This window comes from Periplaneta americana, chromosome 5, assembly GCF_040183065.1.
Source record: "Periplaneta americana isolate PAMFEO1 chromosome 5, P.americana_PAMFEO1_priV1, whole genome shotgun sequence".
NCBI classification, from domain to species: Eukaryota; Metazoa; Arthropoda; class Insecta; order Blattodea; family Blattidae; genus Periplaneta; species Periplaneta americana.
Genome location: NC_091121.1, coordinates 146,645,567 through 146,662,860, shown reverse-complemented (window position 1 = coordinate 146,662,860; position 17,294 = coordinate 146,645,567). Strand labels below are relative to the sequence as shown.

Genomic DNA, 17,294 nt, shown 5'->3' with positions numbered 1-17,294 from the left:
CACGTGTTGTAGGGCGAGATGCAGCACTTGTGGTGCGTCAATGGCCACATCAAAAGGCAGAATACCAGCCCAAAAAAGGCAAACATCAAGCCTTTTTGCCACACCGCCACACGTGTTGTAGGGCGAGATGCAGCACGTGTGGTGCGTCAATGGCCACATCAAAAGGCAGAACACCAGCCCAAAAAAGGCAAACATCAAGCCTTTTTGCCACACCGCCACACGTGTCTTAGGGCGAGATTCAGCACGTGTGGTGAGTCAATGGCCACGTCGAAAGGCAGAACACTAGCCTACCAAAGGCAAACAACATCAAGGCTTTTTGCCACACCGCCACACGTGTTGTAGGGCGAGATGCAGCACATGTGGTGCGTCAATGGCCACATCAAAAGGCAGAACACCAGCCCAAAAAGGCAAACATCAAGCCTTTTTGCCACACCGCCACACGTGTTGTAGGGCGAGATTCAGCACGTGTGGTGCGTCAATGGCCACATCGAAGGGCAGAACACCAGCCCAACAAAGGCAAACAACATCATGGAGCCTAAATGCCACACCGCCACACGTGTCTTAGGGCGAGATTCATCACGTCTGGTGAGTCAATGGCCACGTAGAATGGCAGAACACCAGCCTACCAAAGGCAAACAACATCAAGCCTTTTTGCCACACCGCCACACGTGTTGTAGGGCGAGATTCAGCACGTGTGGTGAGTCAATGGCCACGTAGAAAGGCAGAACACCAGCCACAACAATCAACGCAACCGAAAATCACGCAACAATCAAGGCAACCTAACATCACGCCACAACAATCAAGGCAACCGAAAATCATGCCACAACAATCAACGCAACCGAACTTCACGGAACAACAATCAGGGCAACCTAACATCACGCCACAACAATAAACGCAACCGAACTTCACGGAACAACAATGAAGGCAACCTAACATCACGCCACAACAATCAACGCAACCGAACTTCACGAAACAACAATCAGGGCAACCTAACATCACGCCACAATAAACGCAACCGAACTTCACGGAACAACAATCAAGGCAACCTAACATCAGCCACAACAATCAACGCAACCGAACTTCACGGAACAACAATCAGGGCAACTAACATCCCGTCATACTGCCACACATATGGTATGGTGAAATGTATGTGAATACAAATCAATGGAATTATGTAGCAGAATTATAATAAACCATTTGTGTGTTTCTATTGTGTATGTTGCTATCTTATAAAAGTTTACTCGACCGCGGCCAGTGGAGTCCTGCTGCCAGAGGTGGCACTTGTAATTTTTCTCCTGAGTTCGTATTACGTCATCTCCATAGTTCACATTACGCTCGTGGTTGCCCTCGTCTGGGTCTAGTAATACTTTATGTATTTGATTATCTGGGTTTGTACCTAGAAACTTAGGAAAATTAGACCAGTTCTGAACATTTTTAAGCAAGCTACTCATAACTTTGTATTTTGTGTTACGTAAAATACACAAATATCAATTTAGGCAACGGTAAACTTTAGCGGTGCTGCACTTATGCTCTTCTTGCATTAGTTTCCATCATAGTTACGATTTCCCTCTTTTACCCTAAACCGCAGCCTCTGTTTAGGTACTACGCTTGCGGATAATTGAACCAATATCCTGTTCATAGCAAGTTGACAACACGAAGTTTTTAATTTCTGCATGTTTATCTTACCTATAGGAGTATTTGAATTTTTAATTAAGTCAGTTCTTTAAGTTCTCGAATTACTTGCATCATCCTTCTTTACCAAATTTCTTGCCATCATATCACAGTCTACAATATACAGTCACGAAGCTTGAGTTTTGAGGATGCTAGAAACAATAGACTGCGACGGTTCTATTTTGAATTGCCTGTAATGAGGCGATATTAGCGATCCTAGTAGTGAGCAACTATCTAATGTTTGCATATTTACTACGTATTGAGCTTTGCGACTGTATATAGTAGACTGTGATCATATGGTGCTTCCTTGAACCAAACTAGAGTAAGAAATATGCATTATTTAATAATAATAATAATAATAACAACAATAACAATAATAATAATAATAATAATAATAATTTTTAGTTCGTTATTTAACGACGCCGTATCAACTACGAGGTTATTTAGCGTCGATGAGATTGGTGAAAGCGAGATGATATTTGGCGAGATGAGACCGAGGAATCGCCATAGATTACCTGGCATTTACCTTACGGTTGGGGAAAACCTCGGAAAAAGCTCAAACAGGTAATAATAATAATAATAATAATAATAATAATAATAATAATAATAATAATAAGAATAAGAAGAAGAAGAAGAAAATAGACCTAATACTAATAGTAAAATAAGGTAAAAATATCTTATAAGTGCTTTGATTGTAATCCGCTAAGGCAGGGATGTATGAGAAACAACCCACGAAAGAGTTTAGGTTCTTCCGCGTGCTACCTGGCAACAGTTGCATTGCCTAACCAAGCTCGGAATAGAGACTGGCGGGGGATACTATAGCGAGCGCAATGACATCTTATCACTTCGCTAGATGGATGACTGACCTGTTTTGTACTACTGTGGCTCTGCTCATGAATAGCACCACTGTATTCTGTACTGGTTCTCAGTAATGACGCGAATGCTACCATGTTGCACGGCAAAAATTTATATCATCACGTAACAATTCCGTACAGCCGATGATGATGTCGCGGAATATTAGCATATCGTTAGAGGCAACTGACATGAAGGTAATAATCAAAACTCGGAACTTGGGGACTTGTGTCTTTGAACGTGGCTAAGCGACCAGACTTCAATGTCAACAAACTCCCGCTTCCAGCACAGAGGTACTGTAAGGTCTGCTATAAAAGTGGTTCCTGGCTGGAACAACATAATGATAATATTATGGTAGGTTGAAACACGTAATGTTATAGCATATATATAAACAAACATGCAAAATACATCAAATTTACAGTTATGCTCTGTATATTTTATTACAGTGTATGACTACATACATTCAGGGGCGTATTTTGCGGGCTACCGGGGCTACCGGCGGTAGCCCAAGGAAATTACAAAAGAAAAAGTTTATAATATAACATAATGTAATAATTTTGTATTATTAGTTTTACCATAGTAATTAAAATTAAAGTAATTGTTAGATATATTTTGTGTAATAATAGGGTCAGCGGTAGCCCAAACCCTTTAACCAGTATACGCCACTGCATACATTAGAAGATTTTCTATCCCATAACTTCTTTGTCTGTTAGTTAAACTTGATTTGAAACGAAGGGAACTTATTTCCACGTCACACGAAGTGACGGGAGCAAACTTAATTTTTTTTTAATTTATTTTAATTAGCTACCTAGTGAGTACAAATTGCTTTTATAAAATAAAATATGTTTCTAGCCACTACCGTAAGAGCCAGGCTCGTGTACGGTGTGGTCTTAGTGAATAATATAACATAAAATTTACAAGGACAGTTTACTAAATACAGTAAGTAACTTAATTCAAACCAATAAATACAACACAAGAGCAAGAATAAAGAAGAAAGAGAAAACGAGAGAAAAATACACATTAAATATACATTGACAATCCGACAGAAGCCAGTGATATTCAATAAAAACATGAATATAGTCGATAGAAATAAAAGGTAAAAAAGTACATTTGTTACTATTATATATCATGGATAATTTTACAAATTTCTTTTTTAAAAGTTTCAATTTTAAAAAATTTCAAATTTGGAAAATGGTTTGAAATATTGAATATTCTCACTGTCACTGTTTCCTGTTCGATTTTCAGCAGATCTTTTATCTGAGAAAGATAAGTATATCCTAAATTTTTCTCGCAAATAGTTTTCAATTAGTGTGTCACTACTAGGGAAGGTCCCTCTACGACTTGATCCATGGCTATGGACAAATTTTCCATCAATTTAAAGGACTGCAATGTCTTTCAATGAATGCCCGTTTCCAGCTCTAGTTTATGTGTGGCACAACTTACAAAATATAAACTCTGCATTAGAAGAAAATAATGTATCTCCTCAGAATTCCTCCACGAAATACTGTACCTAAAATTTAAGAAATGTATTTTTAAACTTCCATAACACCCATTCAAATAACACGTATTTTCTCATTCCTCAGACAGACCATTTACCTGTAATTCTCTTAATGTCATTGGCTTCGACGTGACACAGTTTCTTCGTTCGTCTTCTTGCCATCCGATGTGAACACTTTCTTAGTATATAAGACTGTCCCTGAGCACTTGCAGCTTGAGCTTTGTGTACGTTGTACCTGTAACCTTACTCAAGCGCACGACACACAAGTCCCCAAGTTCCGAGCTTTGGTAATAATATTGAGTTTTAAATTTTTGCTTCTCAAATGTTTTTGTTACAAATACAATTGTTACAGTCCCTTAAATAATAGATCTACAAGTTTATTGGTGAAATTTCTATAACCAACTGGCATTTTCTCAATTAAATCAATACATATATATTTTCCGAGCAAAGTGTGTAAGACTGTAACGTTTGAGACTCGCATTCGGGAGATCCGTAGTCCAATGCCTTTATTTTATTTGGCGATTTTTAAAATTGGACAATCGAAAGTAGAAACGTGCAAAGTGGAAAATTTATGAAAAGTATTTTATTAATAAATAACTTTCGCTCTTCAACAATTTTAAGTATACATTCTTTTCAATCGAATTGAAGGGCTCAGTGGAAGAAGGGGGTATCCCTCAAAAGTATGTTTTTGAGATATTTATCATTTTCTTAGATTCTCTGTAACTTAAGGAAAATAATAAGAATCACAAAGTCTTTTGGGTAATATGTTAGGTATTGCACTAACTTTCTGCCAATGTAGAGCATAATGTCTTGATTATTATTATTATAGAAAAATTTTACTTATGTACTATTTTTTACAACAAAGAAAGAAACAATCTTTCAAAGACATTAATCAAAAGATACTTAAATAAGATTCATTTGTTTGTTTGTTGAGTCAACTGTCTGAAGACAGGTCTCAACTTCATTAGTGATACCAACAAGGCACCACTTATGAGGCAACTAGATCAGGAGGTAATGGGTTATGATCATTGTTCTCTACTTCACATCCATTATCCGATTTCAAATTTAAATAAAAGTTGTGATGAATTGGAGGTATGAACTTTAATATGGACGATATGTCAGGACGCTAAGAGCTTTGATGGGCATTCCATTGGGGTTCTTTGGTTCCATAACTGTGCCTGCTATACAGGGCTTAAAAATATCCAATATTTTAGGAGGTGCTAGTATGCATCAAAAGAAGTAAATAATGTCTAATAAATATGGGTCCTACAACACATAGCCTACTTTCAGAGATCTGAACACTTCTTCATAGGAGGTGCTTAATCTGACATCCATTCATGGCAATGCATTCCTCTGCCCTTTGGCGTAAGGAATCACGCACTCTTGAAATTGACCTGGTTCCTTCATGTGTCCCCATAACCAAAAGTCCAGGGGATTTAGGTTTGGGGAACGAGCAGGCCAAGGTGTGGGGCTTCCCCGACCTTTGCAGTGGTCCTGAAATGCCAATGTCAGGTGTTCACACACTTTACGGAGAAAATGTGCTGGTGCGCCATCGTGTATGAACCACATCTGTGTCCCCATAACCAAAAGTCTAGGGGATTTAGGTTTGGGGAACGAGCAGGCCAAGGTGTGGGGCTTCCCCGACCATTGCAGTGGTCCTGAAATGTCAACGTCAGGTGTTCACGCACTTTGCGGAGAAAATGTGTTGGTGCGCCATCGTGTATGAACCACATCTGTAGTCCTGCTGACATGACACATTCTCCAGCAAGGCTGGCAATAAGTTAATAAGTAAGTCCTAAAAGTCTCTGTGGTTGCACGTATGGCCCTATTAATCTTTAACCAAGAACGCCTGCCCATTCGTTGATTGTAAATCGGTGCTAATGCCTCGTTTCTTCAACTGCATGGGGATTTTCATCAGCCCACACATTTTGATTACAAAAATGCACAACAGCATCTCTGCTGAACCCCGTTCATATCCGCAACCAGGCTTTGGTTTTCAGTATTCTTGCGACATATCATTATTCCGTGCCAAAGGTGTCAACTACGGTATGATTTTCTGGTAGTCTGCTGTATTGTAGGACAGAGAAATGCATTGCCATGAATGAACGTCACATTGAGCATCTATTATGAACAAGTGTTCAGATCTCAGAAAGTATGTGTTGTAGGACCCATTTTTAGACATTATTTTCTTATTTTGATGCATACTATCAGCTCCTAAAATACTGGACACTTCTTAACACTCTGTATTTGGTGGCTTTTCTTTCCCTGTTGTATGTTAGTGAACACTTTAGCAGACATTACTTTGTCTGTGCGTGTAATATATTCTTTTCCATTGTTTCGCGCCTTCTTTCTGCTGTTTCTTTCCATTTTATGGATTTCTTTTCCTCTTTTTGCTATTATTTGTCTTATTTTCACTATTTCGTCACTTACAAAAACATTAGTACGGTCAACATCCGCCATGCTGCTTGGAAACTTATTATATCAAAGTAGTTCTCCCATTGGTCAGTTAGGTAAACAGCTTGCCATTCAGAACCAAGTTTCAAAGAACTGTGGGAGACCTCCTTATTCCATTCAGAATTCTCATACAACTTACAAAGCCTTGTCATATGTTCATATTTATTTTAAAATGGGGCTTTCTCTTACTTAAATAGCACATTAAACTAACAGTAGATGGACTCAGCTTTCATAATATGGATTTAGTTCATTTTTTTTTACCAAAATGTGGATACCCCCTTATTCTACTAACCCCTTCAATTGTTAGTAGTTACGACAAATTTTCACCAATCTTCATCAACGTTTAACACACTAAGAGACAAACAAACTTCACATTTTATTAAAAGTATTAAGTCCAATAAACATTTCCATTTATTATTCATAGATCTGTTTATTTTTGCGAATATTTTCGGTGAAGTGATTTTGCAGACAGGAAGCAAATCACCCTCACCACTTGGAGCTTAATATCGCCGACTTTCATCATGATTATCATAGGTTCTATGTTGACGTCGTTGTACTTGTATGACAGTAAAGAGGCCCAACAGAAATGTTGATAGCGTTGTATAATATTGGTCATAATTAGGCTTCGAGACTTCGGACCCAATAGAGCAGTTCAGTGGGAAATCTGCAAAACGACGAACAGATTATAGTGGTAAAGCGTACAGTGTACTGTAGAATGAATGCCAACAAATACGCAAAGGAAACCGCTCTGGATTTGAAGGTTCTGATGAATAATTTGGTTTTCATACAAACTGTGTCTGAAAGTATTACACGGTTAGAAAAGTCAGAGCAAGAGATGTCGGAAGCCCTCAAATTAGTTGAGGAAATGACACAGAGAATTAATGAGGCATTAAGTACACCGGTTACTGAACGTGTAAAACAGAAGTGGAAATCAATTTTATGTAAAATAACGGATATGGAGCATTGTGTATTATAAACAGCAAATTAGTGGAAATACAGTCACCCGAGAATGAAGCACTGTCTCTTAGAGACTGCAATGATGTTAGGTTTTTTCGTTTTGCTCCTATAAAGTTATGCGACGTAGAGCGCATCTTTTCACAGTACAAACTGTGTTTGGCAGACAACTGAAAAGATTTACGTTTGAGACACTGAAAATGTATCAAATGTATCTTGTAGTACATTGCAATTCGGTGCTGTAACTGCACTTCCTAAAGACGACCAATAGGATAAATGAAGAAATGAAATTGCTACATGTTTATTTCCACAATTAACACTGTGTATAATTAAACACGAATGCTTATAAAAGACAGGAGAATAAATGCTTTTCACATTCTTTTAACATTGTCATCGTGTAATGAATATTTACTTTCACAATGGCCATATGTGTGCGTTTCCCCATATTACCGTAATCTATTCTAAATAGCAACTTGTTACCTGAACACATCTCTACCTTTCACTACCTGCAGCGAGTCAACCTATAGTACAAGCACAGTGAACTTATTGTATCGGGTCCAAAGTCTCGAAGCCTGGTCATAATAAAGCTATTTTCTACTCGGGTGTCAGTTCACTGCATATTATTCTGCATTTTCATGCCATTTACAATAAAGAAAAACGTACTCATTTAATGGTATTCCCCCATTTTCTAGAGTTTTAATAGGAATTGTAAACATTAAAACAAACCAGCTACGTCATCTAGAGGTAATACAATATGTTTCTTTGTGAATCATAGTCCTACATAACCTGCGTATTATGATGTATAAAATTTACCTACGCTGATCTGTCTGTTTGTAGAAAACACCACGGTATATAATCAATAATGCCTTCGGCCATAACTTCACTATTAATACAACAAATAAACAACGGAAAGAAATCAAAACGAATGTCACATTGCACCCTTTTTATGAGAGAGCTCTAGTAACTTAGCACCACTGTCATTTTTTTGTTGGTCTTAATAACACTCTACAATCTTCTGTTGACCTAACCTTGTTGATGTGTAATGGTTTTTGGCAATTTGCACCATGCTAGTGAAATATCACATTTTTTTTTTAATTTTGGCAATTAGTAGCTTTCTACTGTTATGTATCCAATTATAATTAGAACACAATTTGTTTACGCAATGACCTGCATACTGCAGATTTCTTTCTGTTTCCTGTATTAGGTATCACTGCATCATCCGTGTACAATATATTTAAATTTATAAACTTAATTTTATTTCTTCATTAAAATTTCTTTTCCATTTCCAGATGATGGTATTAATAAACATATTACAAAGTTTGGGGTGAAACAATACATCCTTGTCTCACTATCACTGCATCATCCGTGTACAATATATTTAAATTTATAAACTTAATTTTATTTCTTCATTAAAATTTCTTTTCCATTTCCAGATGATGGTATTAATAAACATATTACAAAGTTTGGGGTGAAACACTACACCCTTGTCTCACTTCTTTATTTATTAAAATTGGTTCAGTCCTCGAGGTCTTTTATTAATAATTACTTTTGTTTGAAAATATTTAATTCTTATTACATTAATTTTCGTGAGTAAACTTGATAAGTTTGTGAACACCACAGAACTGTGATTACACATACGCAAAATAAGCTTTTTCGTTTCAACAACTGTAAGATTTGTGAAGAAGTGTATGAATATGTCTCTTCACGAGAACACACCTAATATGAAATGGAAATATAAAACTTGGAAATTTATCCTGTGAAAATTGAAAGGAATTGTAGTTCCTTGGAGCAACAATAACAATTATAAATGACACTCGAGAGGAAATTAAACACAATAGATAATATGGGAAATGCCTGTTATTATTCGGCTGAGAAGCTATTGTCATCTAGTCTGCTGTCGAAAAGGCTGAAGATTAGAATTTATAAAACTCGCATATTATTATATATACCGGTTGTTCTGTATGGTTGTGAAACTTGGACTCTCACTTTGAGAAAGAAACAGAGACTAAAGTGTTCGAGAATAAGGTGCTTAGGAAAATATTTGGGGCTAAGAGGGATGAAGTTACAGAAGAATGGACAAAGTTACATAACGCACAACTGCATGCATTATATTCTTCACCTAACATAATTATTAGAAACATTAAATGCAAACGTTCGAGATGGGCAGGGTGAATCCAGAAATGCACACAGGATGTTAGTTGGAAGACCCGCGGGGAAAAAAACCTTCGGGGAGGCCGAGACGTAGATGGGAGGATAATATTAAAATGGATTTAAGGGAGGTGGGATATGATGGTAGAAACTGCATTAAACATGCTCAGGACGTGGACCAATGGCGTGCTTATGTGAGGGCGGCAATGAACCTTCTTGTTTCTTAAAATCCATTTCTAAGTTACAAATAAATAAATAATAATAATAATAATGAAAGAGATATTTTTACTTCCATAATTACGTTAATTTACGTATAACCGGCCCCGGAACAATTTTTCCCTTGAAATTATTCAAATCTGCTTTATTCGTCACTGTGTACGTTAACAGAAAACCACAATTCCAAGTCACACAGAGTTTGTGTGCACTCGATGTGGGTCTCTGGCGTTTCGTCAGTCCACGCGAGTTGTGTGGATATAAAGGGCAAAGTTGAGACGGTGTCGTGTGGAATTCCCGGGTAGCTCAGTTGGAAAGAGCGCTGGTACGTTCAACCAGAGGTCCCGGGATCGATACCCGGCCCCGGAACAATTTTTCCGTTGAAATTATTCAAATCTGCTTTACAGGGAGCCTTACCTGAAAGACTAGATTTGCATAATATATACGTCACTGTGAACGTTATCAGAAAACCACAATTCCAAGTCACACAGATCCAGAAATGCATATAGAGTATTAGTTGGGAGGCCGGAGGGAAAAATACCTTTGGGGAGGCCGAGACTTAGATGGGAGGATAATATTAAAATGGATTTTAGGGAGATGAGATATGATGATAGAGAGTGGATTAATCTTGCATAGGATAGGGACCGATGGCTGGCTTATGTGAGGGCGGCATTGAACTTCAGGATTCCTTAAAAGCCATTTGTAAGTAAGTAACCTATTCGTTAGAGAAATAGATCAGGATGTGGTGTATTTATCCATTGAAGCAGCAGTTCTGTATTGTACGCAGTACTGTTATTTCCTTGTAAGTAAGAAGACTGATTTTGAAGACCGATTGCCAGCCTCATGATATCTAGTGTAGATGTTGGAGCAAGTTTAGATCGCCGGCAATGGAAATTTAGTGATTTGAATAATAATTGTATCTGTACGAATGCGATCGCTGATAATACACATCGTATTTATAGAGTTGTGTGAATAACATTAATGACATTCTAATTGCCATATAGTATTGCTATCTGATGTTCTCATTTGTAGGCCTGTTTCCCTTAATGTTCTCATTCCTGTAATTTTCATAATAATTTTCTTTTTTCTCGCGGCATCTGATACAGTCTCTGTTGTCTATGTGATGAAGGGTTTCCTTTGTGCAGATAATAATTAGTCGTTTCGACAAAACGTATTACACCGCTGTCTAGATGGTTTATTTGTTTCGATAATGTCATATTTTCTTTCCTTTTATAAAACACTATGAAATGATGTTTAATTATTATATTTATTTAAAGCTTATCAGCAGAGATCGAAACTTTGGCAGAATGCCTTTTTAAATGTATTAAATCTATCTTCATTTTGAAAGTAAATCTATACGAATTATACCTTTGTGACTGAAACGTCACAGTTTTATGTTGCTCTTTTCTGCCTTTTTTTAAATACAAATGCCTAATTTACAAAATAAATCCTTTTTTGCCTTTATTTGATTATTTGTCTGTTATTTATTAATTTATTATTTTTAAAATTGCCCACAGGTATATTTTAATTTATTTCTATAACCGCTACAATGAAAGTGACGTCACCGAATGTATACTATTGTTATTTCAGGAACTATTCTCTTTGCAACAATGAGTGCTGCCGTGCAAAAATATATAACAGTAAGCGTTTTAATTATCGCTTGTATTTATTTGACAACACAACAATAAGTGCGGGTCTAACGTTGTTTGTAACGGTTATTTTTCTTTCAGTTTTCATTGCGACGTTGTTGTAGATAGCTAAATATTTCATTTCGTAACATATCAGTACAACCAAATACAAAAATGGACTTTCCAAGGCTAGTGGGAAGAAGATTTCTTTGCATCCAACAGTAATTGCAACATCGAGTCGAAAATCTCAATTTGCATTCGACTTATGTAAAGCTTTTCTTGCTGCCGAAATCCCTTCGTGGAAAGTGCTAGGTTGTGGGTCTAGTGCAAGGTTTTTGTAACTGCCTTTTATTGCGTATTTTAGCTACTTATAATGCCTTTATTGCCTGCCTATTTTAGCTATTTATGATGCCTTTTTGCCTGCCTATTTTAATGATTCATAATAACCAGGGAACGGATTTATATGGACTAAAAATATATGAAATATGTAAATATATATGTAGTTATTTTTACCAAAATATGGAATTAAATATGGATTTTTACCAAAATATGGAATTAAATATGGACTTAAAATTATAAAAAAATGACTATGTACGTTAAATATTGGTACATTTTAATCAAACTAAACAAAAAATATAATGGACGTACCTTATCTTCCAATGTAGTTTCAACAAAACACAATTTTTATTGTCTGTTACCATAACAATAGGTTACAAACATTTCTTTCAAGTGCTGAAAAGTGAATCTTCTTCTATTGTCTCTGAGGATAGATTTATACTGACTAAAAGAGCGTTCGACGTCACAAGAAGTAACTGGTACATAATTCAATTTCACAATGTCTGCTGGGGATAAGTCCAAGTTAATCTTCACTGTTGATTCACCACTCATCACAGCAACAACCTTTTGTAGTTCTTCATATCCAGGGTTTTTTGAAAGTACAGTGTCCACCTTAGCTCTTACTGCATCTGCAACTTTACCTCTACCACGATTCAGTTGTTCCACAGTACTATTTATAATTTCAAAACTTTCAGATAGTGAAAGGTGCCTATTTTGGAGACTTTTGAGCGTTTTTATGATGCATGAAAATGTATGCTGAATGTGAGCTAAGTCATTCTTCACACTTATGTCACAGGTAACTGTTTTCGCAGTATCAATTGAGACTGCATCTTCAGAGTCCAATGCAAGGAGAACATTGTTAATAGAGTCTATATGTTCGGCATAATATTCAACTGCTTCTAGCCATGTACCCCATCTAGTTAAAATTGGCTTTGGTGGCAATGGAATTTCAGGGTACATTTCTTTCAACACGTTAACTCTACTGGGAGCTTTGAGAAATACTTTTTTCACTGATGAAATCAACAAATCTACTTTAGGGAAATTGTCTCTGACCACTTCTGCCACACGATGAAATGCATGCGCCACACAAGTAAAATGAGTCAATTTAGGATATACAACAGATAATGCTTGTCCAGCTTTGACCATATAAGGGGCAGCATCGCTAATAAAGAATAACACATTATCGTACATAATACCCTTTGGCCACAGGATACCCATAGCTTCGTTGAACAGTTTAACTATAGTTTTGTTATTGCACTTTTCTAGAACATCACAATGTAAAAGAATTCGTTCAGAATATTGTTCACTTAACAAACCGATAACTACATTACCAACAAGTCTACCTTCTTTGTCGGGAGTCTCATCAATGGAAACCCAAATTGAACTATCTTTAATTTCATCTCTTATCTTCTGTATTGTCTCATCGTAGATGGATGGAGCATACGTCTTCCTAAGTGTTGACTCATCCGGGATTGTATGTTGAGTATATTTTTCAAGGAATTCCCTGAAGACCTTATTCTTTAGTTTGTAGAGAGGAATATCAGCAGAGATGAGAGAACGGCACAGGTCGATGTTAAACTCAGATCTTACATTCGATGTTGTTGGTTGTGTTAAAAACAATTGTCTCTGCTTGGAATTTAGTTGTTTGTTGGCCTGATGTTTACTAGTTGTAATGTGTTGTTGCACCAGGAACTTTTGTGTAGATGATACTGCACACTGACACAAATTACAAAATAATATTTTATTGTCAGTTGATAAACCATCTTCTTTAAATTCTGAAATGTAACTTGTTAGTTTTGATTTTAAATTGACTGAATGACGTACTTTTGGCATATTTACCGTCTTTATAGTATGATTTACAAAACTGAACCTATGTGTACTCTGACTGGCATTTAACTGTTGAGCTGCACAACTGAAGTCTGTTAAAAATTTTAAATTAAATTAATACAGTTTTGTAACTTACTTTCCCATTGTTGATAGGACTGCTAATTTTCAAATAACTCTGATGTTAAAGGGATTACTGAACATGTGTTTAAATCTCTATTGTTGAAATGTATTTTTAAAAGTTAATGGAATTTTGTTTTGTTTTATTGTTAAACCTAATATAATATGGACTGTTTTATATGAAATATGGAAAATATATGGAAATTAACGAAAATATGTACTAAACTCTAAAATATGGAAAAATATGGAAAATAAAAGTGGGATTTTTCAACCCTACACATTGTGAAACATAAAGATAATGCAAAATATAAATTATATTAGCTTTATAAGTAAATATGTATTTACATATAAATCCTTTCCCTGATAATAACTAAACTTCCGCTCTCTGCTTATCAGTATTATCATGTAATAAATTACTTTGTTTTGGTCTTCTACCTTAAATCGCGGTAACTATTTACTTATTGATCGTATTTTCTCTATATTAATGGATATTTTCATTTTATATTTCCATTCTCCATATGTGTAGATTAGTTTCGGTATTTCCATAACTACCACATCATCTGCATAGTACACTGTATCACATTTATTTCTTTTGGAATCAATTTATGTCTTGTTTCTTACTTTAGTTTTTTATAATTTTATCTACAGGGTGATTCAGTAAAAGAGTGCACAAATTAAAAATGATATGATATATGATGTGATTTATTTTATTCCATCAGCTTACATCGGTCCTGATGGCCCTTCACATTTCTGCACACAGTGCCATCATTCACTTGGATAATCTTACGCTTTTTTAAACATCCGGTTATTACATATAAATGGCCTTGATGACTTTTCTATCACGTCTCTTCCCTCTGTATTCTTCCGTTTTTTTTCTAGTTACCCCTCCTTTTCCTAGTTATCTATCTAATTCTTAATAATCTCATTTAACTTAACAATCACTTCTCTCAATTCCTTATTAAATTAAAAAGGATATAGGGAATGCTCTACCGAAAATTTTAAGACAGGGAACTTGGGGTCTGCGAAGCCCGATTAAGGAGATATGGGCTTAAACATGTTATTTATATCTCTTATTATTTTCATATTATTCATATTTACACTTCATTTTAAAATGGTTTTTCTATTACATACAAAGTTGAGTTAACTTACCATTTTGTACCCGACAACAGTTAACGGAAACACGACATCGGCGTACGAAATTCTTCCGCATACTTTCAAATATCTCTGGCGCATTTCTAATCGCATCAAAGGCGGCTACAATCCTGACAAATAGCCCCATGTCCATATTTATTCTTATAAACAAGTGATTTTTAAATACTACCATAGCAAAAATTCAAGTGCATTCCTGTCGGATGACTAAAATAAGGACTTCTTTTCAATCGAACGACCAAAAAATGTGGACATGGGAGGCGGTGGTTTGTCGTGCTGCAGCCACGTCCTCTCATGGACAGCAAAGATTATATCCTCCAACAATGTGCGCAACACTCTTTGCGCGAACAGCAAGTATATGAGTGCATATGGCCGTTCAGACAGGCAGGTAGGAGATATGGCCTAATGAGGTGCTGTTGTAGTCTACAATTCCGACCAGTATGTTTATAGCAAAATTGACTTGATCGTCTTAATCTGGCTTCACAGACCCGAAGTTTCCCATCTCAAAATATTCAGTAAAGCATTCACTATTTTCTGTTTAATTTCTTCAAGCTTTTACTAAATCACCCGATATAGCAGTATAGTACAACCACAGTCTACTATATACAGTCGCGAAGCTCAATATGTAGTAAAAATGCAAACATGGGCAGTTCCCCACCACTAGGATCGCTACTATCGCCTCAGCATCGCAGATCTCTCTCCTAGCAGACGACAAAATATGTTACACTTTCGTTGTCGTGTTCTTTTGGAAAAATTAACACCTTCCTTCCATTATTGAAATATTAAATGCATAAAGTTAATTTATTATTTTAATGAAGTATATTAAATTCCACCATAAACTCGAATATACCTGCAAGAAATAAGTTAATATAATTTTTGTTTGTACAAATCGAACTGAAATATACTATAATGGCTTCATTCATTCAAAATTATAGCGATAATTAACTATGAAACCAATAAAAATTAATTTGCATTTCCCTTTACAACAATAATAATGGAAATATGAATTAATGGAGTAACTTACGTGTACCGGTACTTGTAGTGTAGGCTTACGTAGTTAACAAAGTGGGGTGAAGTTAAGCAATAATAATCACACCAGAATTGGAAATAAAACGTGATCAATAAATTTTATTGTAACGGACTTTTTCTACGTCTCTAGTAAAGCAACAAATAAAAATAACATCAAAATTAACAGCTATAATTAAAAACATGTCCTTTGAAAAAAAAAAGTAGGCCTAAGCAATAATAATCCCACCAGAATTGAAAATAAAACGTGATCAATAAATTCCATTAAAACAAACTTAATTTTTCTACGTCTTTAGTAAAATAACACATAAAAATAATAACAAAATTAATAGCTACAATTAAAAATATATCCTCTGAAAAAAAAAGTAGACCTAACCTTTATTTCTCCGGGAATTTAGCAGCCTAAGTGACAGAACTTTAACCGGTATCTAATGTCCTTTCGGTTAGACTGAAACATTTCATTGTGAAATTTAAGGATATAATGTATTCTAACAGTCACAAATAACTATAAAAGTAAGAGTTTTGTTTCTGCACAGCATTCTTGTGGAAACCCAGGAACCTTTCCGAATCTTTCGGAAATCGGAAAAAGGATAACTCTGGCCTCTTTCTCTTACTGTTGCTACAATTTATAGCACTACAAACGTCTCCTCCTTGTCCCATATTATTATTCAAATTATTATATTTTAGCCATTAACATTTTCATTAAAACCAATAACGAACATTTCACAAGCATCAATGTGAAATACGCAACGAACTAGCACTCGATAGAAATACGACACAGTCCAAAGTCGACCATGGGCAATCTATTGTTTCTAGTTGCTAACCGCTTGGAAGGCTTTATCACGATATTTGCAAAAAAACACCTCAAGCTTCGCGACTGTATATAGTAGACTGTGGTACAACTCCAATTCTATATAAAAAATCCTTCACAGTTTCACCAATCTATTTTGCTTCATTAAGGCTGAAGAGATGCAAGCGCACAAGGAAAAGATCCACAATCATGATGGTACCACAAATAGACCTAAGTATGTAGTTTAATATAATATAACATTTACTTTAATATCAAACACAAATTATACGTGAACTAGAATAACGTTTGAAGGAAGGGAGAAGCAGAGAAAAAGTCTCTCCAGCACCGGGACTCGAACCCGGGTTTTCAGCTTCACGTGCTGACGCTTTATCCACTAAGCCACGCCGGATTCCAGTTCCGATGCCGGATTCTAGTTCCGATGCCGGATTGAATCCTCTCAGTTTAAGTTCCTCTTCTTAGTTTCTCTTTAGTGGCCAACCCTCATGCACTGTGTCACAGATGTGTGACAGTGGCACAATGTCCAAGACACTATATGCGGAGGTGCACTCATTACGAGTGACTAAACGACATTTCATACAAGTTGGCATGATGCGAAGGCATTTCTTTCTCC

General features: G+C 36.0%; 1 non-coding gene across 1 annotated transcript; it reads right to left on the bottom strand.

Annotated features, from left to right (window-relative positions):
- Positions 1 to 17,000: 17,000 nt before the first annotated feature.
- TRNAH-GUG (transfer RNA histidin (anticodon GUG)) lies at positions 17,001 to 17,072 on the bottom strand. Its single transcript has one exon. It is a non-coding gene; the product is annotated as a tRNA-His (tRNA).
- Positions 17,073 to 17,294: the final 222 nt, after the last annotated feature.